The sequence below is a fragment of the Polyodon spathula genome, chromosome 17 (genome assembly GCF_017654505.1).
Source record: "Polyodon spathula isolate WHYD16114869_AA chromosome 17, ASM1765450v1, whole genome shotgun sequence".
Taxonomy (NCBI): domain Eukaryota; kingdom Metazoa; phylum Chordata; class Actinopteri; order Acipenseriformes; family Polyodontidae; genus Polyodon; species Polyodon spathula.
Genome location: NC_054550.1, coordinates 30,215,861 through 30,233,382, shown reverse-complemented (window position 1 = coordinate 30,233,382; position 17,522 = coordinate 30,215,861). Strand labels below are relative to the sequence as shown.

At 35.0% G+C, this 17,522-nt stretch overlaps 1 long non-coding RNA gene across 1 annotated transcript; it reads right to left on the bottom strand.

Moving 5' to 3' along the window:
- Window positions 1-14,007: 14,007 nt before the first annotated feature.
- LOC121329902 lies at window positions 14,008-14,469 on the bottom strand. The gene is made up of 2 exons (XR_005951826.1): window positions 14,289-14,469; window positions 14,008-14,102 (listed from the first exon to the last, which is right to left on the bottom strand). It is a non-coding gene; the product is annotated as an uncharacterized LOC121329902 (long non-coding RNA).
- Window positions 14,470-17,522: the final 3,053 nt, after the last annotated feature.

Here is a 17,522-nt window from a genome sequence, read left to right as displayed (position 1 = left end):
ATACTAACCACTGTTGCAGAACCTCAAACTTCTTGCTGGCTGCCTTGCATATGAATCATTCTTAATCTACAAGTGGGAAAAAGCTCAATGCCTTTCCAAAGTGAAAAATATGATCAGTTTAACAAGCAAAGAACACCCCTCAGACCTTGACAGGTTACATCAAATTCCAAATATATAGGGTTATATTCATATAACATATCCCAGAGTTCAGCACTATGCCAGTATGTACTGCAATAGATCATGTTTAATCACCCTACTCTCAATGCTGCACTTCTGCCATTTCTCCACATTCTACTGCAAGAGATTACCTGAAGGAATGCAGAGAGATTGAAAACACATGAGTGACAGGGGAAAAAAAGCAATTGATTACTGTGAAAGAGTCCAAAGCATGAGTTTAATCACTGCTTTTTATATGACACACATGGCTGCAAAGTCTCTGCCTTCCTTTATGTGATCCCTTAACGTATAATGCGGGGACATACATTTCAGTTATGAAATATATACTTGGAGTGATCAGTAAAACATGTTCATTAATATTAAATATGAGCATGTGTACAGAAAATATGATATATTAGGCAAGAATCATTTTATGAAATCCACGTATTATAAGCAATTAATGGACAAATGACACATAAACGCTACTGCCTGTAATTTTTCCGGTCATTAGATGAAGGAGGATATTGCCCAGTATTCAGAAACTAGGGGATGCATTTTCCTCATGAGGGAAGACATAAGACACTAATCTTATTAATGCAATTATGGTGCTGCTATCACAATTTAAATGTTTAAGAAGAGCCTGGTCAAAAAAAAACTACGACAGGTGCATAAAGACAAATGGTTAAGACTTGCCTTTATCTAAGAACTACACTGACGAAAGCATGGCCAAAACATGTGTTTGTATGGAATGTTTTTAAAGTTCTTCTTGTTTTGTGGTGAGTTTGATGATATAAAACAGGCTAAAACAAATCTAAGAACGCTATCCAGAATGTATTGCTCAGGAATCATTATCTGCCCTACTATTACAGCCTTTAATCATGACAGTCAATCAGTAACCAGGATGTGTGAGAGGAATAATACGATGACTTGTGTCCTCATTACCAAATAGTCCAGTATCTCTACATAGCTTGCCGCAGCTGCTACTGAATACCAAAAATGAATGAAATGAAACTGGAAAGGGTGCATTGGATGGCCATCATTTTTAAAGACAACAGAGAATAAATTATTAGTCAGCTTCACCATCTAACACAGAAACATGGGGAGGAGTTGCTGTAGGTACAGCTCTGGCCAAAAGTTTTGCATAACCTAGAATTTTAGGATTGAGACATAATTAAAAAATTAAAAAAGCGCTGTGAGCATAATTGAAATCTTTTATTTAACATCATGTAATTAATTAAACTACAAAGTGGTATCACAAAAGCTTACCAGAAGCCATAGACTATGGAAAACTACAAAGAGGTATGTAATTCAATATGTTAATGTAACATTATTCAGTTTCGAATTTATAAAGCAAAATGAGTTAATTCTAGGGTGATGGAAACTTTTGGCCATAGCTACACTTTTGACGGCTGTACTCTATGCCATTTGGGATGAAAGTAATTAATTTAATATCGCATTCCGCCAGGGGTGAAAATTTGGCAAATTTTACCTCATATAGTGCCAGCAGCATTACACTCTGGCAGCAGTAGACATGTTTAATTAGTATTAGGACTTGTTTTAATTCCTTAGCTACAATAGATGATGATGATGACCAACCCACACTCCTCCACATACTGCACACAGTCGTGTGGGAAGTTGTTTGGGGGGGGGGGGGGGGGGGGGGGGGCTTTGTGATGGTGTTCCACTATGAAAGGTGCTATATAAAATAAAGATTGACTGCTTGATTAATTAGGGCAGAGTTTGATAATTCAATAGCTTCTCTGATACTAAACCTTCAAAACAGTTTAGCACCAATTTTGAAAAATGATTTGCATCCCTGAATACTGTAGCTCATCTCTCACTCAAAAATCCATTCATCAACTTTTTTTTTTCACTGGTGCACAGATCCATTGACAGAGATCCTGAACAAGGTTAGCACCAGACTAACATGAAAAACAACATTCACATGAAATCTTTTTACGTTAAGAAAAGCTGGATCCAGCTAAACAGACCATTTCACAATATATGACCATCATTTGGAATCAAAGGAAATTAAAATACATTAAAATGATTGATTATTATGCCTAACATAACATTCACAATACTTTTTTTTTTGTAAATGCAATAACGTTTAAACAAGTACTATGTGGTAAATTGTGTAAACTGGCCGCACAGTCTCGCTCGGGTTCTTTTTCCCTTCCAAACACGACCCAACACACCGGTTTTGAGAGAATAAGCGCTGGCACACACTTTAATGATACAAAATAAATCAAAACAAACCCCTAGCTCCTTCAGAGCACTAACTAAATATTCGTCAGGAACCTTCTCTAAATAAGTCGGATAGCTAAGCTGTTTACCGGCTGAAAACAAAACACTGTTTTTAAAGTTGAAAACAAAAGGCTTCAGAGTACCTTTTTTTATGATTGAAAACACCATCAATCGGACTCTCCACACAGCAGCAGCCCCAAATAGACTGTCCACTTTCTTTAAAAACCCTGCACCCTTCTCTAATTTACAGTAATGGCCATGTACAGGTGATAATAAAACAATTAACCAAAACACACATTTTTTCAGGCAAGGAGGATTTTAACTCCCCATCCCTGCTGTGTTGCAATTGCTACAGTATATACTGCACACTCTGGGCATTCATTATGATGTTGAACTGCTGGCAGACGATTTGGAATCGCTACAAATGAATTGTTAAATAAGTACGATATTTCTTTTTTGCTACAATCCCTTATAAACATCATTACAAAGTAACAGTAACAGCACTATATTGCTCTAAATGGGTACTTCATTCAAAATAACATTCTTTGTCATACAAAATAATAAGTTACTGTACAAATATAATTCTTATCTCCAAAGAGGGTGAAAAACACAGCTAAAAAACAATGATATTCAGACACCTTGTTATACATGTGTACTGCAAAACACTACCACTGGGCTAAGACTTAGGAACATAGTACATATTCCAGTGGTTGTTCTGTTTTTATTCATATAACATAAAACTTAAAAGAAACACGTAGACAAATGTTTTGGCTTGTGCATTGATCAGTGTAATATTATTTATTAACATACCTTTGATTAAAATATGATGCAGAGATCATATTTTCCAGAACTAGCTATGTTACAGTTTACCGTATATTCATTACACATTTCTACATATGATGGTGCACCATAATAAATACATTTAAGAGAGACGTTTATGCAGCAAAATTCCTTTTGAAGCCTATGTGTAATTTCACATATGTGGTTTATTAAACTGTGTGGTAACTTCAAGATGGTATCACAGGAGAGAACAGTATATTTCCACTTGACACACCAAGAGCTTAAGCAGCCAAGTCCCACCAGGTTTTGGAAACAAGTATTACAAATTTAGCACAACAGTTTCAATTAAGCTGAATCCTCTCAACTTTTTCTTTGATAAGTTCCTTTGTGGTGCTTGCTTAATGACAAACACAAGGTTATACAGTTGTAGGCATTAGAATAATCAATTTAAATGAAGCCAGCATTATAGGCTGAGGTGCTACAGATGATGTTGCTTAAGAATTACATGAAGAACTTTTAATGAAACTAATAACGCCCTGTCTGTAACCACCCCCCAACCCCCCGTCGCTATTGTCAATAATTTTCTACTATAGCTCCAGTTCATATTGGGGAAGACTACCATTACTGACAGGGGGATATAATGCTTGAAGCAGCAGACCACTGATGTGGATTTCCACATGAAATATAATTATAAACCTGTCAGATTAATAGAATGGGAATGCCATCTTCTGATTGGTTGCTGTAGAAGACATTAATGTCCAGGAAATGCCTTCAAAATGTCCACACAACCATCAACAATAAAGTACAGTAAGGTATCAATCTGCCAAAAAGAACATCTAGTAATATAACGGTCAGCTGTCAGAAGCACAACACAAAAATGATAGAATTTACTGACTGCATTGTAAACCTTTCCTTATTTGGTGATATATCAATACAACAATGAGTCTCGGATGAAACATACAGGTCACAAAAATGAGTCCTCTATAAAAAAAAAAGATTTCTGGGCTCCATCTCTATCCATCAAACGAGAATGGTCTACACATCTTTCCAATGTCTTAACCCCTGCAATTACCGATGTCCACCAGTCATCAACAGTTGTAAACTCATCAGCAGCATATTCAAAACACAAAGCCTCAATGCTTTGCTCCACACTTAGAAATCTCAGCCCTGAACATACCCGCTATATCTCAAAACTATACTTTCATAGGAACCTGCAATTCAACTTGAAATGAATAAAACTAAAAAAAAAAAAAAAAAACTTTACAAAATATATAACTAAAATATTTAAATTACTAATGTAATTCATTTATTTTAGTAATACAGTAATTTGTTTAATAATATTGTTAATTATAGAATCAGTTTGTTATATTTACCTTTTTAAAACGGTTACTGTTCTTTACTAATAGCAGATGAGACACAACTGTCTTTTGTATAAATGTTTTCCGTCTTAAATTAAAAACTAAACTTTATTTAGATTTTTTTTTAATGTTTAGTGTTTGTTGAGAAAAAGTTTGCTTCGTTGTTCACAGGCGGAATTATACCGTCAAAGAACCATTGCAGCAGCACTGCAGGACACACAGAAAAAGAAAATCTTACTGTCATTGCTGATTAAAGTTTAACGGTTTATAATAGCAATAATGACCTCCAGGCAGGGCATTTTCTGGAAATGCCCTGCCTGTCGATCATTCTTGCTTAAATGATAAAAGCATTCGAACACTGAAAGAAAATAAATTCAACGTGAAGGCTAAGGGAAGGAACTTGAAGTTGGATGCACTGCACTTCAGAACTGGCACCTCAATGCATGTTCCAGCTGTATAATGTACAGGAATGTGTTTGGTACCAGTGTGTTACCAGCCTTGACTATGGTGCAAAAAGGGAATAATAATAGACTTGGTAATCTTTTCCCCTTCATTTAACCCATCAACAATTTAAATGGTCTGAAAATAAATAAGCACACTATTACATTCAAGGATTTGAATTTTAGGGTTATGGTTAGGGTAAGGTTTAGGGTTTGGGCTAGTGGCTGAGCAGGATACTAATTCAGAATACAATAGGTTATGGTAGAGTAATTGCATATTGACTGACTCATACGGAAGTCGTACGGACAAGATCAGATAATGTTTAAAAGAAACTGAAAGAAAATCATATTATGAGTACAGAGCATTGTTCAAGTGGTCCAGGGCCAACCATAAGGGTTCCCACTGTGCCACAGTAATAGTTCTTTCAACCAGTGAAAGTACAAGGGAGACTGTACAGTCTGCACGATAGTGAGGCTATTACTGTTCTATGATTTATCTTACACATCAGGGACTTAGAGGAGTGTAGTCAACCTCAAGCATTCCCCCTATACAAGGTACTGCCATAGTTCATTATTATTACTGCTCATTTTCAGAGGTCTCATTTAAACTAAGTGGGGACCAAAGCTTGTTAAGTGAGTTTAGATTAACATTTGTACTTTTTTTTTTTTTTTAAATCATTTACAGTATGTGCACACTTATTGTGCGCAGCCCCCACCCCAATTTACCTTTTTGCCAGGTGAAAGCATTTTCTCAAATGTAAGATTTCAATAAGCATACCTTATTACATGGACGGCTGGGTTATTGAACTGCATTGACAGCAGGGCCAAGCTCCAGGCAGTAGAAAGTTCATTAATATTCTTCTAAGACTGAAAATTCAATAATCCCTCAACAAGTTCCAGATAAGCTAGGTTGATTAGGCAGATTAATTATTTTAGCCCTTTATTGTAAAGGCTTTGTTTGTTCTTTCTTGGCACACATGCAGTATCTAAATGAATCATTCTGCATGTTTCAGGTTGAAAATGTAGTTCTTTCATGCAGCATTTTAATCAGCTTCTTATATTTGTATTGCAATTTCATTAGGTGTTTACCCACTAAGCCTTTTATTCTCTTTGTCAACATAGCAACACTGTGAAAGTTAATGATTTTTGTCTTACATGCTTCTGGATCATTACAATTTAATTTTGAGGTATCTCAACTCTTTAAAGGTTTTCTTATTTCTGTGCTCAATTGATGTGTATTTAAAAGGAAAACTTATTTTATGTAAAATAATGAGTGTATATAAGATGGGAATTTAGCCAAAAGTGATAGTCAACAACTAAATATTTACTGTGGAAGTTGAGTCACCTTTTAGTGAAAGTTACATGCAATACTTGACAATTAGATTCACAACATTACTGAAAAAAAATATTGACCACTAATATTTGCCTTTTGATATGTTTAAAAACAGAAACAGACGTGAAATTTGGATTCACTGGCATCAGAAATCTGAATACACAATCTGGCTTTCCTTATTGATGATACAGAGTAATTGAACTAAAACTGAAACTATAAAACAGAAGTTGTAACACATGTGCACGATCCTGTTCATTCATCCACATTGAAGTTTTGTCTTTGGGAAGAACGCCTGTGGAATGGCAATGTATGTAATTTTCCTTCCTTCAAATTGTTGTGTGATGCTTTTCTGGACAAGGTCAGTTTCGCTGAATTGGACTGAATATGTTGTCAAAGTTGTTTACCCCATCACAGCATTACGAAGAAATACAGTCCAAATACTGGAACCAGCTCATCCTTAGGTCTGCTGAAATAGGATATATATGTTTTCTGTACCAGTTTACTTTTTCTGAATCATATGCTAAAATAAATTAAGCCACAAAAAAGAAAGCAGTGGTCAAAGTCTAAATTCATTCTGAACTGAAAGAACTGAAAATTAATTAAAAGTAGCAGGGTTGCTTGGGGAGTTCTTAGCTAAGTCAACTTATTCAATTATAATTGATCTCTGTTGCTGGCCATCACTCGACTCTCAGCAAGGAGCCAGCAAACTTTAAGTACAGCATAACATCAAATTATTATATGAATGACTCATTATCAGAATTCAATAGATCTGAAAGTGGTAATGCGTTAATAAATATTAAAAACAACGTATATAGTAAACATATCTGCAGTATTTAAATAACTTTTTCCAAATTAAAAAAAATAATAATTATAATATACTATTCCTAAAAGGTAATGTTCAGTTCTGCTTGTGATCTAATACAATGGTAAGGAAATGAGAGAGAGAGAGTGTGACAGAGAGAAAGCGAGTGAGAGTGAGAGAGAGATAGAGCATTACCTTCAACCAGCTAACAGAACATTGAAGAAGGTTATATGACCTTTTTTCTTACTAAAGAAGCCTGCTACTGACCACCCTTTCTTGGTGTTTGCAAGGAGGAGTTAGAGAAATGCTGACATTACGACAATAAAACTGAGGTATGAATCTAGGGTCAGGACCTTAAGGTTAAACTACATGGTCTGGGCAAGGTATTGGCTGTATAACACATTTCTCAGAACCATTGACATTAAGGATTTCTGACAAGTGAAACGGGCTTTTGATGGTGAATCAGAAACATGAAATGGAGTTTCTGTTACTGCTCGTGATAAAGCACGTTCAGTTAAGATGAAGGGAGTTTGTCATTTTAGTTTCAGCAAGTAGGTACTCTTAGACAAAGTTGATAAATCAATCTAGAGGGGTTTACCTTATCTTACAGTAAGTGGGAAAAATGGAAGGACGCTACAGTAGGTAGGAGGGCCATCAGTTCTCATTTTCAGAGGAGCAAAACCTAAGCTAAAACTGAAAATGGCCAAACTTTTTCTCAAAAAGGAGTGATCCCCTTTCCCTTGTTATTGGGCAATTATACACTTACAGTTTCTGCACACTCGTATTGTACTCATCAAATTGAAATTATATTACCACTACAGACAGACTGTGGCCACGTGATTTGAATGTCACACTGCTGGATTTGTAAAGCACTGAGGTAAAAGATAGGGCATCAGAGCCTTACCACAAGACCACAATGACTCAATTAGCTTTAGAATCTTTCTAAAAGCTGCATATTGCAGATTGCATTGAAGACACTGTTAAGTCTATATCTCTTTATGATTTTGCCTGCTTATTTAATATCTGATAGTATAGGGTATTCAAATTACAATATCGGGCAGGTACTATAACACTAAAGGGTCCAAGCAAAGACTATTTGAATTTGAATGATTTGGCTGCTTTAAACAGAACACGTCAGTGTGGTGTGTGAAATACATGAGTGCAAATACTGCCACCAAGAACATCAAAACATCAGCAAATTACCAGGTTAGCATCTTTAACCTCCAGTTATCTGTCCACGTTTGCTTGCTAACACCCGGATGTTGTTTTCAAGTTAATTCACAGAGATCCATTTTCCTTTTCTTCTCCAATGTATTGATTTTTGTTTATCTTTCATTATACAGATGGCAAGCTCTGATGTAAAATTCTGTCTTTCCAGATTCAATAACTGCCTATACCAGCTCAGAGATTTAAAAAGATACCATACCCCAGTGGGAAATGTGTTATTATTTCATAAATGCAATGGCTATCTGTGGTCTGAAGTTTGGAGTGTGTTATACACACCCACCCTCCCTGTGTATAAAACACACCGCAATCCACATCAGTGAGCAGCTTTGGGTTGCATCCTTTAATAATATGTGAGTTATATTAAGAAAATGCAGTCAAGCTGAATCTGGATCAAAGGTGGCACTATATTTTAAATATTCTATCACACTCCAGGGGTAAAATCCAAACCTTATTAACAACCATTTTATGTGTAACACAATAATGTTTAAAATATGGTTTATGCAACTGGCAGTATCCCATGACTCTATGAAGGATAAACATCTGCTGTCTGTGAAAAGTAACCTGGCACTTGAACCAAGTTAATTAGTCTACACTTTGTCACAGATGTGTAAGATGGCTGTTAGTTATAGCCATCATACAGCATGCCACCCCCCCATAAGTACTTGGGGGGAATATATTTCTGTTTTAAGGGCATTTTTCCACCTGATTATGTCGAACAAGAGAAACATAAGCTTCACAGCAGGGTGCTCAGCAGATTTCAAGTGATACCCAATGAAGGTTTTGTTCACTCTAGAGCATCAAAGAAAAACCTAGGTGTTTGTTCAAGCAACTTTCTTACACAATGAAGTGGCAGTATGCAGCATGTTTTAAAAGTATTTGAACATAGATTATTTCATGAGTTGCTGGCAGTTTATGTAGGGAGATTGAGTTGCAAGGCTCTCCAACATGTCTGACCTTTGAAATATAGGGCCCTATTTTGAAATCTTTATTGCGAGACATCATGGCCCATATTGTGAAGGCAAAGGCAGTTCTTTTTAGAGTGGAACACATTCATTCAAATTACATTTTAAGAGTTTTTTTTTTTTTTTTAATGTTTGCATTTGTTCTGAGTTGGCCCGAGTGCCAAGTTTTATTGATATTTCTGTAAACCCTGAGGAAGATGCTTCTACAGCAGCTGTTGCCAGCTCTCTTTCTGAAAAGTAATACTTCATATTGAACAAACTGGCTCACGCTTATCCTTCAGGTAGACTATGTGCTGCTGAAGACACTGTATGTTGAAAAGCAAGACACAGGAGCTAAAATATGTAATCACTTGCATTACTGTACAACATAATGGAAAGCTGTGATAGTAAAACACAAAATACCATATTAAAGTAAATTAAGTAGATCTCCTTTTTAAAATAGAAGCACCACAACTTTGCATAAGTGCATATGCACATTTATGTGGTTATACAGTACTTAAATAAACTCGGGACCCTTCTGGTACAGTCCCGTACGTCGATTACTACAATACAATAGGCAAGTCAGTTCCAGCAGCTCGAAATTCCATATTACAGGATCCGCTTACCTTGCCTATACAGATATGAAAATATCAATAAAACGGGTAGCAAGAAGCAGCACTCCTGTCATCAGAAAACATCATAACAAGTTAAGAGGCAGTTAAACGCGATTTAAATCTAATCTAAATATATGTATTAACCTAGCAAGAAGTTAGTGAGAACCGTTATAATTCATTTAAACTCAAAATATGAAATACAATTTATATTAAAAACATTTTAAATATACATTTCTAATGAAAAGAATGCTAATAAAAAAAGAAGCATTTCTACAGCAGTAAACCCATCTGACTCTCATAGTATGTATATCATTCCCTATCAGTGACCCTAGCACCAACATCCCAAATATTGTTCTAATTTAATATGTAATTAGATGTCACTTAAAAAGCTAAACCTTCCCAAACTGTCTTAGTTAACTTTCAGACAGTTATTCCAAGCAACTTTTTGCTGCTGTTTTGTAAGCACAGGCAGCTTCAAATAAGAACTTTTTTTTTTTCAAAAAAAACACCAGAAATATGGTCTTCCTTACATTTTTCTTGTGCTAAGAAGAAAAAAAATATATATGTTTCAGTTCCTTCCACCTTCACGGCAATTTGGTCTGACCCATAAAGGTCACAGTAATAAGGCTTTTACAATAATGACCTTGTGTTTTGGACGAGTGTACATTTCTCTCATGGGATTAAGTTATTACCATGAGCCTGCAGGTATAATAAAGGAGATCAATGACATGGTCCCTTTAGGAACCAAGACTGATAAAGTTCAAATCATCTGTAGTTAAGATATGTAACAATTGAACAAAACAATTTGACCTCCCAATAATATTAACTTACATTTCTTTACTGAAGCTGACCCTAAAATATATCGTTTGGGGTCATTTCTTCAAGCTAAGGTACATTCACTATTAATTTATCAAAATATTAATAGAACGTTAGCCTACTGAGAGACGACACCACATTTACGGAGGTGAACTTTAAAGTAGAACTACTGTGCCACTCAAGAGCAGGGAACATTGCTTCAGGCGTTAGCTTCGTTCTGATATCAGGCAGCACAAAGTCAATAAAAACATGGCTTTTCTATGCTTTTTATCTGCCCTGGCTTCTGTTCACGTTTTAGAATCAAACTGTTTAGCCTTTGCCTTCTAGAATACTGGTAATGTGTGAGTTTGTCCCAAATCACAAAACAGATTCCTCTAGTTCCACCAAACATTCCATCTTTTTTTTTTTTTTTTTTTATTAAAATGCCATTAGTTACTATAACTTTTCTGTCAGTAGTGGCATCTACGGTATTGTTTGAATCAGTGGGTTACCATGTTGTCTGTCAAGGGAATACACACACATTCTGATATAGTAAATGCCATGTAATAGCACACCATGAATATATTTATTGTGGTTAAACTTCAAATGGGTTATCATGATCTGAGAACAAAAGGAAGAAACGCTTATAAAATGACAGTTCTGTATATGCCAAATGTCAACCATTCACAGGAAATCAGGAATCAGTCTGGCAACCCTGCTTAACTTCATCCATTTCATTTTCGTTTAATATACTTCATTATCAGCAATTTAAAGTGTTGGCTGTACCAGAACACGTAATGAGAGAAATGCCTCTCAAGTCTGTGCTATTGAGTCATTTGTCAGTCATGTCCAAGGAACTGAACCTCACTCTCGCAATCATTTGCTATCATGCCATGGGCTACATCAGGTATTTTAGATACAAATGCCATGTAAAAGATGAGAGAAATAGCGCCCTCTAGGGACGTAGCTAAAGCAGGGCTTAAGAAGCATCTTGGCAGCATTACAAAAAAGGGATTTTTAAACCTTGCACCACAGGATACAGCCCCTGACTGTATTTTAAACACATACAAATGGACATCAGTTATTATTTCTCTACAAAACAGAACAGAGAGTCTTATAATAGCAACAGCTGCCTGCCAAAGATTAAATGAACTGCCTGTGCTTCAATGAATGAAGGAAGCCATGGTGGAATTATTCCTGCATTGAAGAATTTATAATGATATTGAGAGAAAGATCTGTCAATTCAAAGAGGCAATAGGGATCCCTTTTGCCAGAGAGTGTATTTTAATTGCATGCCTTAGTTTTTTATTCTGCCGCAGATAATATGGTAGGATCTCTAGATCACTATTTTTTTGTGAATTATTAATTTGTCTATTTTAAAGACAGGTGAGGAAACCTTGTATTATTATTATTATTATTATTATTATTATTATATTATTATTATTATTATTATTATTATTATTTTAAAATTGTCATAAATGCTAAGGACATATTCACAAAGCATTTGCCATTTCTTTGCCTGTAGTTTGTCCAACTTAGATCATGTGATCAAATGTCATTAAAAGCAATTGTATGATCTGCAGGTTGCTGGTGACCAATGTGAATTAAGTGTTTATAATCCTGAAAATAAAATGCTGAATTGCAGCGCCAGTACTGAACATAATACTTAGAATAATTGAAAACCATGTTAAAGTACAATAGTTAATTCCTTTTGGTCAATTTCATGTCATCAATTAGGAGTAGTTCGTTATGTTCGTGTTATAGATATAATACTATATCTATCGATATATATATATATATATAATATATATATATATATATATATATATGTATATATATATACATCTCATGTTGGTGTAACAAGAGTACTCCCATCTTGGATAAGTATGTGTGTATATATTTATACCATTAAATTAAATATTGTACTATGTCATCCGCTTCATTTCCGGTATTGTTTGTTTATCAACCTTCTAGCCTCCTGCAAATCTTTTTGTAAAAATAATTATCTACTTTTTTTTCTGTTGGTAAAAAACAGATTAAAAACAGTACCTTTTCATTTTTTATGTGGTAAAAAGTAACAAATAATAAGTCATTTTATTCAACTTTTTTTCTGGTCACTAACCGTTTGCATGAAGTACGGTTAACTTTTTGTCTCTTGTAAGAGAAACCGTCTGTGACACATTGTGGAAACTACTGACAAAGACAGAGGCAGTTCTCGGCTGTTTGATCATGTGTTTTTCTTCCTTTTTTCCAATTGTCATCAATTTTCTTCCAGTTCTCAGAAAGAAGAGCTGTGTTGTCTGTGCCTATTGGCCCCATAGAGTGCAATAAATGTCTGTTATTATTCCAAAGGACAGGTCATCTTTACAACAGCTATAAACAATATTTTTTCTTTTTTGGTGAATTCCGTGTAAAAACAAAAAAATGTGCAAAGAAAGTGCCATGCACCATGAAAGCATGGCGAGAACAAACTGATCTTGGCCTGACTACCCCATGCCATTCAGTACTTGAGTTTTTCTCAAGCAGATATTTTCAATTGTGCAAAATTGTATGATTGGAGTGGTATTAATGTCCCTTTGGTACTAGGATGAGACCACCAATGTCATTCCTCCTGAGATGAATGTGAACCACGGCCTCCCACTGTGCCCCATACCTATGAATTTAATAGATGGTCATTGCCATTCCAGGACAGTTTTTTTTGTTCATATTTATTTTATTCTGCCACAAGAAAGGTCTCGCATTTTATATATCTTTTTGAGAAACCCTAAGGGTCCCCTCAATCAGGCACCATATTTAAAGACACTTTATCTTCATGTCTTTGAAAAGCACTACAGTGCTCCCCTTTTATAACAACATAGTCAGGAGCCACAGTTAAAAGACTGTGCTATTTGTGTTGACGAGAATACTAATGTTAGAGTAAAGGTATTATTGGGCAAATGGGAGCCATTATAACCTGTTCTGCAGTATAAAGGGTCACCTTATAAAGGGGGAGCACTGTATTTGCCTTTGATATGTTTTTTGTAGACATAAACATAATGGTGTTATATTGGGACAGCAGAACAAAAAAGCAGTGAGACTTACTATTCACTGATATTCAAATATCTAGCAGACTGTTAAGATACAGGATGCCATTATGTAATTCACTTTTTTAATGTTTATGGTACAATAAATAGCCTTTCATTATGTACACTCTAGTATTCCTGTGCTTGTTTATTAAAGCTAACGATTAATGGTTTTATGTTTATGAAAAGTCGACATTGATTTCCATTCATTGCAGATATAGCAAGAACAGCATGAACTGCTGCAGTTATTACCTTGTCAAGTGCCCCATGGCAAATGTGAAGGATGTTCTGTGCATGCAACTTTCAAGAAAGGTTTTCCTTAATAAATGAATGATGTGTAGTATTATCTGAGAGAGAGGAATAAACAAATAGATATGGTGCTAATTAATTGCTGAAGTAAGATCATGGATTACATATTGAGCAATATAACCATTAGTTCTTATACAGTTGGTATAAAACATTGCATTACTGTTACTGCAATTGATCGACTGAACAATTGGGTTAACAATGGGTTATGTAGAGTTGATAATTACTTTTATTTAGCTTTTGTGGATCCGAAACCTTGTTGATGGTAGTTAATGATGACCGTTTATCTTGTGGTATCTATGTTGCTGGATGCATCCTTTTGTGGATCTGAAACTATAACAGATTAAAAAAATGGAAAGTCATTTTTTTCAAAATGAAGCAGATTCCAATAAACATTATAAAAGTGTGCCTTTGGACTAACAGCAAGAAGACAGATAAATCAGACAGTAAAACATTCTATAGCAGAGCTGCAGTTATATTTTAAGCTACTCCAGCCTTATCTCTGTTGCTTCAGAAATAAGTATGAAGAAAACGTTGGACACACTATGCTTCCAAGTCCTTCATCTGCCAGGTGATAAAACAAAATAAATAAAATAATTCCTATCCAGAATGGTTTCTGTTATATCCTTTATCTGGGCAGCTCTTAAGAGCGAAATTATACAATCTGTTTATAGAGACTTCTGTTAAAAAAGAAGGGGAAAAAATAACAAATTAGAATGGACGACTGATGATTAAGGAATCACAATGAAACTAAATAAATATTTAATTCATTCTCTTGAGAATGAAAATAAACAGCATTTATAACAAAATATAGTTCACAAGCACAGTGTAACTGCTGCTTTAAAACCAAAATCCTATGACTTTCCTGTTTTGTTTTTCAGTGGTGCTTCAGCAAATACACATTCCAATATACTATATAAAATCGCACACATCAACAGCTATTTTGGCTTCAGCTACCAGAACCCCATGAGAGTGCATTTACAAAAAAACAAGGATTTCGTTTAAAAAGAGAATGGAAGAATGTACTCCACAAAAACACACTTTGTGAAGGTCAGACGGTGTGATTGAATGGGGTGTATTATAAATATGAGAATGTGACTATCACATGATAGCCTGAATAATTGACCTTTATGATATCTGTGTAGCATTTGCAGCTCTGGCCATCCTACGCTATTCCTACTGCTTACATTACATTGTCAATTTTCAAGTTTTGTTGCTACAGTACTCAGCACTGTAATTTAACAAATATAATGTAACACGCATGTCTGGGCAGGCTTAGGTTATACTGTAGTGTCTGATAGTGCTGTTTGGCATATTAAATGAACATTAATAACTTTCCTGTGCGTGTGCATTAATAAATAATAATCTTAATAGGAACCCTATCATGTGGATTGTGTCAAATTCACAAATAAGCAGAATGATCTACTGTTATAGGCTACATATTTATTTGATCTTTTTACTGTCCCTATTAAAAGAATACTCCCTTAAAACAGAAATTCTAATATCAAATCTCCACTAGGTTTAAGACTGTAATGAAATAAGAGGGAGATTGCTGTAGTTCTATCGAATGCATTATTTTAATGATGGTACAAATTAAATTTAATCATACCAACTTGAAGACTTTTATGGGTGGGGGGGTACCGAAATCTGTTTCTCTAGAGATCAGTGAGGGTCCCATGGCGTTAAGCCTGGTCAAGGAAAAATCATAGAAAATCACATAAAAACTAGTAAAGGTAAATATATTTTGCCAGTATTCGGTCCCTGTCAAAAGATTATGAGTTTCTTCAGTCTCCTTGGCAACAGGACTGGTGTTGGCAGTTGGCATGACTAACTTACTGTAAAAGGAGACATAACGTTAAGGGTAGCATTGCTCCACGAATTCTGCAGGTGATGATCTTTAGTATGTGTAGTAAAAAGATGTGCATAAGTCTGCCCACACATGTGAGTTGTGTTAAATGCCAGGGAACACAGGTGGTGCTCATTCTGATCTCAATGTACTTTACGGCCTTGTAATCTCTGGAGAAGAATCTGGTCAGTTTACTTGGATCTTTGGTGTCTCCCATCTTGATCTGCAAAAATTCCTGGTCTCTAAACTGGGACTTCTGGAATTAGTACTCAATGACTTTTGTGCCTCAGTCTGTTTTGAAGTGGGGGTGGTTTGGGGTGAAGAATCCATGTAAACCTCACAATTTGAATATGTTATCAGTCCATTTGTTTTCCAGAAAATGTAAAGCTAATTTTGGACAAAACTTGACTCTGTACAAAAGAATATGACTCTATGGCTAATGTGTTAGTTAATGTGTTAGTTAGCGTTCAACTATAAAAGAACAACTGTCAAACACAACCCGTTAGTATAGAGAAGCCTAAGGGATGACGCAAGCCAGGCCAACTGAAAATAGTAGTTGACAGTTGACAGTATGAATATTATATATTATATTCCTATATATATATATATGTACACTAAATATATAATTAGTGTATAAAATTATATAATTATATATTGTAATTATGCTATATATATATATATATATATATATAATAAAAAAAATCTTTATCTGTAGGTACTTAAATACATATTACAAGTAAACTGACTTAAAGCACAGCTTGTACTTAATATTGAAGAATGAGCTTCGTTCGTAACTTTCCGAATGCTGCAACAGGTCAAGAGATATAAGAAATGTCAAGTGGACCCTAAAATGTATGCATCATCATCCATTTATTGTATTTCATTACCACTGTGCATTGAAAACAATGTGCACATGCCTGTTTATTTGACAATGTATTCCAAGATGTCACTCCTTTCACAGATTTCTTGTTCTTAAATATTAGGATCTCTCCTAGACTAACTGACAAGAAGCTTTTCATTTTGGCATTAAGGGCATAACAGTAATACTAAAATAAATAAATACATTTGTAGTCAGAGATTTGCTTATCCAACACTAGGGGTCCCTATAAGATTATATGTGATAAGTGCTTCAAACCATGAACCATTTCTTCAGATCAACTAGAGAAAGAACTGATTTTGATTAATTGTATCCATGCAGTTAGCAATGCAATTGTTGGCAGGATTTAAGTTTAAAAACCACTTTGTCGTTGTTCATAAAGGAGTGTATCATTTATACTTCATATTTTCTACAAAGAATCCAAAATTGCTGATGCACTTAGCAGTGTTGTCATGGGCTAGAGCTCAGGTTTTTTGTTGTGCTTCTAACTGAGTTCTTAAACTTCTTTATATTATTAATTGAATTGTAAAAATAATAAAACTAGGCATGGTAAGCATACATGCCACTAACACAAGACACTGGTAACTGAAGGAACTGGGATCACTCCAGTATACACAGCGAGACACCTCAGTATCACTTTAAAAGGTGACCTTTACACTATGACAAGCCCGCATTACACCTACCTATGTGTGAAGATGTTTTGTTATTTTCCTGGTTTGTGTGTCTACTGTTGAAACT